Here is a 9,276-nt window from a genome sequence, read left to right on the forward strand (position 1 = left end):
GCAAAGGCACCTCACCTACTCCCAAGCTAGATGATGATGCAGAGGTCTCTTTCCCCAGGCAACCTGTGCCCCCTTGAGGACTTGCCCTATCTCCATGCCACTAGACCTAGAATTAGGGTTGAGCAACTGTTAATTAGGGTTAAGTAAAACTCAGCCAGAGAGGGGCTGGGCCTGATGAGACAGGAGACAGACTGTACCCCAAAGGAGCTGCAAGAATTGGCTTAGATGTATTGGGACAAGCAGGAGAATGATTGAGGCTGGAATCTGAGGTTGTTGATGAGGAGGGACAGGACAAAATTAGGGGAGAGTTTGATAATAGCACCCACATTGGGTCCTTGGGTTGCAGGATAAGCACTCTCTTAATAGGATTTAACATCCCGGCTAGGATGCCAGGAGATGTGAACTCATTACCAGGATGGCTTCTAGAAACATGGAAAAAGCAATGGCCAATTCTAAACAAAGTTGAGTGGCAAATGGTGGAGGAAAGAATGAAAAGGATATGCCAGAATGGATGGATTTATCTTTGGATGGTTATGTTCCACAGGAAGGCCCAACAGACATACCATTTCACAAGGCCCTGAAGACATGTGCTGATGAAAGGAGCATGAGGGTCCCCCAGAAGTTCAGTGGTAACTCTGTAGGCTACTTCTGACAATAGAAACAAACTATTGTAAAACTTAGCTTGCTGATGGCAGTGGGTGATAAGACCCTGAAATAATAGGTGGCCAGTGGCAGTACCTATTTGCCAAGAGTCAGTGGGGTCACAATTATGGTAATGACTACCAAGGTGGGAGTGGTTAGTCAAGGGGACCTGACCTGCAGAGAGTTATGGAGAAGGTTAATAGAATACAGCAAGCTTAGGGGCAAAATAAATGGGTAACAATGAGAGTACTACTTAGTTTTTGTACCACTGGACAACATCAAGGATAGATAACATGGAGGCCGAAGGGTGGTTGTCCTGATAAAATATTATCATCCCTTGCTCAGTTTCTGGACCTGAGTCACTTTTCAGACCCATAGCCCACCGATGAAAGAGGTCCCCAGGAGGAAGGCCCCTGTAGCACCATGGCATCTGGACAAGATAGTCCCCCAGTGCTTCCCCAAAACCTAGAGACATTCACTCATAATTCTACTCTGGGGGAAGGAGGAAAATAAGATATTTCAAGGCCTGTTGGACAGAGTCTGAATTGATACTGCTATCCAGAGACTCAAAGTGTCCTTTTTGCTCCCTTCTTAAAGTGAGGGAGGGGTTGGATAATAACAGGGGTCTTGACCAAATGCAAGGTTACAGTGGCTTCACTGGGTATTTGGAAGGCTAAGTGGAAGCCTCTGAAACTTAACTACCCTCCTACATCCTCCTTAGTGCAGCCAAGACAGTGAGCAAAAAGCAATGGTATAGCCTGGAATGATGGCAGAAATTAGTGGCATCCTTAGGGATCTAAAAAAATGCAGAGATGAAAATCCCATCCCATCTATATTAATTCACCAGTCTTTCCTCTGCTGAAACTGCATGGATCCTAGAAGATGCCTATAGGCAACTTCAAGTTCAGCCAAGTAGACACCTTGATTGCAAATGCCATGCCGGATGTGGCCTCTTTGTTGGAGCAGATATATGTAGCCCAAGTCCAAGGAATGTAGTCTTGGATTTTGCACATGATTTCTCTTCCTAGAAAAAGGGGATCAGACACAGTTTGCATTCACATGGAATGGACACTATACTTCAATAGTTTTGTCCCAGGGCTTTATTAACTCTGCCACTTTATCCTAAAGAATATGCACCTGCTTCATCAATGATAGTATGCTGGGGATGGATGAGCAAGAAGTAGCTAGAACACAAGGCAGAAATAGAGACACAGATGTAGAGAACAAATGTATGCACACCAAGGGGGGAAAACGAGGGGTGGAGGAGTGGGGAGCGGGGGGTGGTGGTGGTGAGATGAATTGGGAGATTGGGATTGACATATACAGTAATATGTATAAAATAGATAATAAGAACATGCTGTATAAAAAAATAAAATTCAAAAAAAAAGTAGCTAGAACAGTGAGGCCTTAGTAAGACGTATTACAGAGAGTAGGGGATAAACCTGATGAACAATATGCCACACCCATAAAAATTTTAGGGGTCCAGTAGTCAGGGACAGGCTGGTGCATCACCTCCACAGTAAAAAATTGCTACATACACCTCCTGCCATGAGGAAGGCAGCACGACGCCCGGTGAGCCTCCTGGGTTCTGGAGGCAGCGTATTTCATACCTTAGGATAATGTTCTGGGCCATATACCAGATGATGCTAAGGCTGCCTGTTCTGCATGGGACCCACAGCAGGAAGGAGCTCTGCAGTGGGTCTGGGTTGCAGGGGAAGCAGCCCTGCTTTCTGAGCCATAGGATAGGTGCTATTGTACTGGAGATCACAGTGGTGGAGAAAGGTGTTTTGTGGAGCGTGTGGCAAGCTGCAGTAAGAGAACCACAATGCAGCCACCTAAGGTTCTAGAGAAAGGCCATGCCCTCTGCATTTAGAGACTTAGACACCTCCTGGGCCAGCATGGACTCCAACTTATCTATCAAAGCTACCATAGTTACCACCACTGCAAAATGTCAAACCTATCAGTGGCAGAAAAGAATGCTGGGCCTCTGATAGGGCATCGCTGCTTTATGAGGCAGGTCGGAGCAGTCAGCCTAGAGAGGCCGGTGGTCCGTTCTCAGTGGAATAGTTTTGCCTTTTCTTTTTGTAGGGCCTCATCCAGCATCAGCACCTGAAGGCTTTGATTCACTGGCAGGAGAAACCACATAACATTGTGTCAGCTCAGGGGACCATCTTTAAAGCTAAGAAGGTGCAGGAATAGGCCTGTGACCATGAGATCCACTGGTATCACACTCTACGTCACCCAGAAACTTCCTGCCCGAGGATATGTTGCAGTGGTTGCTGCAGACTGAAGCAGCAGCTCAGAGGCAGTACTCTGCCAGGATTTGACCTCATCCTTCAAGTCACCGATACGCATTCAATCAAAGATACTTCTATTCCATTGTGTTCCCAATAGAGAATCCATGTGTGTGTGTGAGGTGGGGTGGTAGTTAAACAGTGTATTTGTCTTCTTGGGCTGCCATAACAAAATACTACAGACTGAGTAGTTTAAACAACAGAAAATTATTTTCTCGCAGTTGTGGAGTCTAGAAGTCCAAGGTCAAGGTATTGGCAGGTTTGGTTTCTCCTAAGGCCTTTCTCTTTAGTTTGCAGATGGCCACTTTTTCACTGTGACCTCACATGGCCTTTTCTCTGTGTACACATACCCCTAATGCCTCTTCCTCTTCTTATAAGGACACCAGTCATACTGGATTGAGGCCTATCCATATGACCTCATTTAACCTTAGTTACTTCTTTAGAGATCCTATCTCCAAATACAGTCACATTCTAAGGTATTGGGGGTTAGGACTTCAACATGTGAATTTTGAGAGGACAGAATTCAGTCTATAATTAATACTGTGCCCCCCAAATTCATGTCTACCCAGAACCTCAGAATATGACCTTTTATGGAAATAGGACATTGGTAGATGTAATGAGTTAATTTAAGATGAGGTCATGCTGGGTTTAGGTTAGGCCCTAAACTGAAGACTGGTGTCCTTATAAGATAGCAGAGGACACACACATACACACAAGGAAGAAGGCCGTGTGAAGACCGAGGCAGAGATTGGGGTGATACAGCTGCAAGCTAAGGAATGCTGAGGATTGCTGGCAACCACCAGAAGCTAGGAGAGAAACTTGGGACAGATTCCTCCTGAGAGGCTCCAGAAGGAACATACTCTGCCAACACTTGATTTTAGGCTTCTGGCCTCCTGAACTGTGAGAGAGTATATTTCTGTTTTAAGCCACCAAGTTTGTGGTAATTTGTTATGACAGCCCTAAGTAAACACCATGGGAACTAAACATGGAAGCAGGAGTTGTCATCTCTCCTAGATTCACTGGGGAACATCTTGCTTCCCATCTCTGCCACTGACTCTGGGATCTGCTGATTACAATTCTATGTCCTCAAGGGGGACACCTTTCTTCAGGGTACCCAAGATAAACACTCCATTGAACTATAAACTATGCCTGCCAACTTGGCTTTTTATGTCCAGGGACCAACAGGCAAGAAGATAAATCACCATCTTGGTATAGATAAGTGACTCTCTTCATCTGGAGGAGGTATGGCTGCTTTTATATTATGGGGACAGAGAGGAATTTGGGTGGAAACCAGGGGATTCACTTGAATTTTCTGGGTGTTCCTTGGCCCACTTGTGATGGTAAATAGACGTGGCCAAACACCCCAGCCCATGAAAGGCATGGTGACTAGATCCCTGGAGGATGATGGTCTGGGTCGTGCCACCAGGTAAGCCACTGAAACCAGCAGAGGAAGTAGCAGTCAGTCTGCTTCTGGGTCGGCCTCAGCTGTAGAGCTGCCTCAGCTGGATCAAGCCCTTCCCGGGGCACAGCATAAATCTGGTGACTGAGCGACTGATTTGGCTGTTTTGGCTCAACATGCCTCAACCATGACAAGTAGCTATTAAGTTAATATCCCTATACAAAATCTAGTAGCTGACACTTAACAACGTGGGGTAAATATAATTTCCTCGTCTGCGTTTTGGTCATGGGTTGGCAAGTTCTTTGCTGGAATATTGTATTGATGTGTGTGAGGGTGACTTTTATTTATTTATTTATTTAAAACATCTTTATTGGAGTATAATTGCTTTACAATGGTGTGTTAGTTTCTGCTTTATAACAAAGTGAATCAGTTATACATATACATGTGTTCCTATATCTCTTCCCTCTTGCGTCTCCCTCCCTCCCACCCTCCCTATCCCAACCCTCTAGGTGGTCACAAAGCACTGAGCCGATCTCCCTGTGCTATGTGGCTTCTTCCCACTAGCTATCTATTTTACGTTTCGTAGTGTATATATGTCCATGCCTCTCTCTCACTTTGTCACAGCTTACCCTTCCCCCTCCCCATATCCTCAAGTCCCCTACAAGCTTCTGCTCATGCAGAATGTATTAGTCCATTTCAGGAAGCGGATAGACCATATAGCATGCACCCCTGTGCTTTACAGAATAACCCCGGCAACTTACTTGACTAATGGCAACAATTCAAAGAATGCAGCTTAATATATTCTTAATCATATTTTGTGGAATCAGACATAGATAGTACGATGACAAGTCAGACATATTGAAGCATTCTTAATAATGAATCAGTTAAAACACAACATATATAAAGGCCAGAGGGTTTCTGATAAAGAATCTTTGTTAGGAAGGCAAAAGAATTTGCTAAGTGCAATTTGCTAACATTTCCCAAACTACATCGAGAGGCTTAGGTGCAAGCCTATCCAGACTCTCAGCTCTTTCTCCTCTTCTCAGGGCATCTGCTGGGCTCCGCCTTCCCTGTGTGGCAACTTGCAAAACCTCTTAAGGAAGTAAGTTGGTGCAACTGTAAGTTTCATCTTGTTAGTTTCTCATCTCTTAGGGATCATTTTTGCCTTCATTACCTGATGTCCTGTGTCTTGAAAATGGTTATTTCATACATTTTGTCCCGTTTTGTTCCAGATGGGAGAGTAAATCTGGTCCCTGCTACTCCAATATGGCTGAAGTGCAGTCATAATCAACATATATTTTATTACATAGAAACTAGTTCTGCAGAGCTGGATCTCCTTTGACCTATTTCTCCATCCACATTTATAAGGATTCTGTTAGGATTTTAATCCATCAAAGAACAAAGGGATGAGAAAAATCTCCTTGCAGTACTGTGCATATCTACTCCTAACTCTGTTAACTTAGTTGTATTAGTAATCTCGTCTTAAAAAAAATCTTGTCAGTGGTTTTCTATCAGTAAAATAAGAAAAATTCTTACTACCAACATTATATTTAGGAGATATAAGTTTTAAAAATTATATTTATTGAAGGTTTAACATAAGTATGTGTTTTTACTTGTCACGGCAACCAGTGATTGTAATTTTTATTTAAAAAAAATTTTTAAGTTACATTTTTATATTCACAGAAAAAAAGTCCTAAGGCTAACTTGGTGAGAATTCTGTAGTTTTGATGAATCCCTGGGGGGACATTTTGTCATTAATTTCTATACCCTGAAAAGTTGAGCATCTATGTCTCCATGGTGATGGAGAGGAAGGGATAAATAGAAGAGCAATGCTCTGCAGATCCGTGGCAGATTTACAAAGTTAGAAAGAACCCTAAGTGTCATCTAGTTTAGTTTCCCACCCTACCACCCTATTCTGGAGTCTTCTGAAGATTGCTAAGTTTACCCCACTATTTCAATACTGTGCTTTTCTCTTTTTTCTTTTTTTTAAATTTAAGAACTGCATAGAGTTGCGTCTATAGCTTAACAGGAAATCAATATTATCATACAGAATAAAGTTTGTTAACTTATGTACCTGAGGCTTAAATAGACAGGATCATGGACTGACTCTTGCATAGATTTTTGGCAACATTAAAAATCTATCTTTGTGCCGTAGGCAGAATAATGGCTTCCCGAAGAGGTCCATATCTTAATCCCAGGAAACTGTGAATATGTTATGTTACATTGCAAAGAGGAATTAAAATAACAGATGGAGTTAAGTTTGCTAATCCGCTGATTTTAAAACAGGGAGATTATTTTCGATGACTTGGATGGGCCTAATGTAATCACAAAGATTCTTAAACTTGAGGAGGGGGCCAAAGAAAAGTCACAGTGATATAATGGGTATACAACAGGTCTCCCTTGATGGCTTTGAGGAAGGAGACCACAAGCCAAGGAATGGGAAGCCTCTAGAAATGGAAAAGGAAGGGAATTGGATTCTCCCCTGGAGCCTTCAGAAAGGAATGCAGCTGCACTAGCATCTTCAGTTTAGTCCAGTGAGACCTGTGTCAGACACCTAACCTACAGAACTGCAAGATAATATATGCGCATTATTTTAAGCTACTAAATTTGTGGTAATTTGTTACGATAGCCATAGGAAACAAACAGACTTAGTTATTTCTAAAACCTTAAATGAAAGTGTTAATGCTTTGGCCTGTTAACACTTTGTTACTGTTTCTGTAACTGTAGAATCAAATGTTTTCATGTAGAATGATTAGTCTTTCCAAACAAAATTTAAGTGCTCTCAGTTTACTGTGAAGTTTACTGTGAAGATTATTAGGTAAATCACAAGTGAGGTGCAGAAATTTATAGTGATGCAATTCCCCAAAAAGAGAAAGTAAAGGGTAGAAAACATATTCCACAATATCAGCACATTGTCTGGTAGTGTTTACATTAATGAAGAAATCTAAAACTGACTCATGAAACTATACTCTCTGGGATACTGCAAAGGCTGCAGTATCACCAGGCTGCAATGAAAACCAAAGATGCTAAATTATTGATACTGGCAGTCATCATGGCTGTCATATTTGGTCTCTGGAGTTCTTTATTCAGTACTGCCTATGAGGTTTTTGTAGGCCAATGAGGACTAAATCATTAATGAAATTTCAAAACAAACTCATTCTAAACATTGGAGAAGCAAGGTTTCATTACAGTACAACTTCCCTGGGCTAGATGTATGTTGAAAATTCCACACTGGAGTTAATATAAGAAAATGTACAGAGAGAAAAGAAATGGTCTGTGACTGAATTTCATATCTGAGACCTTGCACAGCCCTGAGAGTGTAACTGCGGACTCGCACGAGTCCATGGGATGAACCAGTTATGAGGGCATAGCTGCTTTTGTCCAAAATCTATGAGCTAAACACAGGTATAAAGTTCAGAGTACAAATAGCAGTAGACTCTCTAAATAGCTCATGCAACTGTGAAGCAAAAAAATTGTTTACATGGTTAATTCCAGGAAATGACTGTATAGGAGAACCACAATTATAAATTGCAGGACTCACATACACACACACACACACACACACACACACACACACACACACACTATTTTAAAGTTTGAGATTTACATGTTACCTGTGTAACATCTCTGTAAGCTTGTATATTCCTCATATTTTGTAGGTTTAGTACAAAGCATCCTTTATTTACTTGAATCTAATCCTAGATATCATTTTTCTTAGCTTCCAAAAGAAAAAAAAACTGTTTAAAAAAAAACAATGAGGGCCTCCCTGGTGGCACAAGTGGTTGAGAGTCTGCCTGCCGATGCAGGGGATACGGGTTCGTGCCCCGGTCTGGGAGGATCCCATATGCCGCGGAGCGGCTGGGCCCGTGAGCCATGGCCGCTGGGCCTGCGCGTCCGGAGCCTGCGCGTCCGGAGCCTGTGCTCCGCAACGGGGGAGGCCACAACAGTGAGAGGCCCGCATACCGCAAAAAAAAAAAAAAAAAAAAAAAAACAATGAAAGTAGGTTTCCCATAGTCTACATAGTTTTGACTTTTAAGTCTCTGGTGCCAACTACTGTCTAAGCCCATGAGTGTATAATATACCTGATGAGCTCATCAAATTATCTTCCTTTGTTAATGGTATCTCTATTTTTAAAAAGAAATATGCTGCCAGACAATCATGGGGAAAAAAGGAGTAGTGTCACTGAAGCTTTATTTGGCTGGAAACTCTTTTTGTTGGATAAAAGGAAAGTTTAAAGAAAATATTCTTCCTCTGAATTTCAGTCTGGAATGCCACCCAGGCCTCTCCACCCAGCTTTGAGCTTGAGTCTAAAGAAAACGTTTGATCTTCTTTGTCTTTCAACTTGACAAAATGTCCTTCTTTGAAATCCCTTTTTTGTTTCATGTGTGCTTGTCAATGTGCTTTAGAAATGTAAAGCTCTTGGGGGTAAGGTACCAGTCTTTTTTGTTTAACCTTTGAACATTTCCTAAGCGTCTACTCCACCAGGTTTGCATTCCAAAAATATTGCTCATTAAAATCTTATTCATCCTATAGTTTGGAAACAATAGTAGGAGGTGTTGGATTTACCTTCTTCACTTAGAGTCTTTAAAAAAAAAATTCTCAAAGGTAACATTTCATTCCATTCAATAAGTATTTCTTGAGGCCCTTCTGCATGGCAATAGTTAATGTTCAATGAAAGATTAACTGACATAGCCAGTGTGATCAAGTTCTGTGGTTGATATTTAAAAAACTTAAAAGTGATTCATAGATTCAAAAAAAAAACGTATGCTCTTATTGGGACAAGAAAACATAACTTGTTGCCCAAGGACATTACTTGGTCAAGTAACAGAAGAATACCAGATTCCAGCCCCATAACAGCTACCTTTCATTGGATGAAATAAATATGCAGAGAAAAGGGCAAAGTTATACTTTATTATCAGGTGGAGCTTTTTGCTTTAATCC

This window comes from Mesoplodon densirostris, chromosome 1 (genome assembly GCF_025265405.1).
Source record: "Mesoplodon densirostris isolate mMesDen1 chromosome 1, mMesDen1 primary haplotype, whole genome shotgun sequence".
Taxonomy (NCBI): Eukaryota; Metazoa; Chordata; class Mammalia; order Artiodactyla; family Ziphiidae; genus Mesoplodon; species Mesoplodon densirostris.